This window comes from Schistocerca cancellata, chromosome 2 (genome assembly GCF_023864275.1).
Source record: "Schistocerca cancellata isolate TAMUIC-IGC-003103 chromosome 2, iqSchCanc2.1, whole genome shotgun sequence".
NCBI lineage: Eukaryota > Metazoa > Arthropoda > Insecta > Orthoptera > Acrididae > Schistocerca > Schistocerca cancellata.
Window position 1 is genome coordinate 656396209 of NC_064627.1, and position 1334 is coordinate 656397542.

General features: G+C 41.4%; 1 pseudogene; it reads right to left on the reverse strand.

Annotated features, from left to right (window-relative positions):
- Positions 1-422: 422 nt before the first annotated feature.
- Positions 423-540, reverse strand: LOC126163523 (5S ribosomal RNA; annotated as a pseudogene).
- Positions 541-1334: the final 794 nt, after the last annotated feature.

Consider the following 1334-nt stretch of genomic DNA (forward strand, 5'->3'; position numbering starts at 1 on the left):
CTCATATAATGAAATACACATTGAACAGTTGGCAGTAATATTAGGCAGTTGGAAACATCATCCAAAACAAAACGAGTGTTCAGTACCTAAAACTGTGTAGTTGAAAACAATATTTCAAGCTACTATTAGACGAAGAATGGGTGTATTAAAGGGACAAGAACACATGTAGAACAGCATCCACGAAGTATGCAAGTAGTAACTAAACCTAACTAAACTCCTCCCGAACAGGCTATGAAGGTTGAACGGGACCGACCGGCCGCCGTGTCATCCTCAGTCCATAGGCGTCACTGGATGCGGATATAGAGGAGCATGCGGTCAGAACACCGCGCTCCCGGCCGTATCCCAGTTTTCGAGACCGGAGCCGCTATTTCCCAATCAAGTAGCTTCTCAGTTTGCCTCATAAGGGCTGAGTGCACCCCGCTTGCCAACAGCGATCGGTAGACCGGATGGTCACCCATCGAAGTGCTAGCCCAGTCCGACAGCGCTTAGCTTCGGTGATCTGACGGGAACCGGTGGTACCACTGGGGAAAGGCCGTTGGCATATGTAATTAGAACTTCAAAATATTATTACATCATAGGAAAGCAAAAAGTGCCACAACTGTTTATAACCTATACATACGATGTCCTAAATGTAAACTAAATTGTATAAACCAAAATACGTACGTATTCCAGGCCACTGAAGATGTCTTGCAAAGAATAAAGGCGGAAACTGTATTGCACAAAAATCACCTACTTTAATTAATTTGCATATTGACGAGCTAGTTGTAAAGTGGAAATTAAAATAGGATAAATGTATCCCATCAAGCTCTATGTGGCTGACTATCTACCTTTTTGTCTTCAGTTCTGATTTTATTATATTTTAGTTTCCTCAGTGTGTTTGGACAAGAGTGTCCCATACGCATTATTTTTTCTTTTCTACGGCTTCTCCTATCTCTTCGTTCCAAATTTTAATTCCACTTTTCCGATTCTTTTCGGGTTTTACACCTGGTACTTCTTTATGGACCTGTATTATGATATTTTTAATGTTTGTCCATTCTTCAGTTAGATCTTCATTCGCTGGCATTAATTGGAGTAGCTTTGTGATCATGCACTCGTATATATTTCTCAAACTGTCTTCTTGGAGCAGATACAACTTAAATGTTTTTGTTTGCTTTCTCTTCTGTTCCCTCGTGTTATGCTCTTCTCTATTTTTGTCAAAGCTGGATCTTTGGCCAACACAGTGGTCCGTCCCCACGTTTCCTCTCCCTACAGATTTGCGTGTCCATCGCTCGCGAAGCTACATTTTTATTCACTATCAAGTCCCTCAGTTCATTCCGTTGTTATTAACGATATCT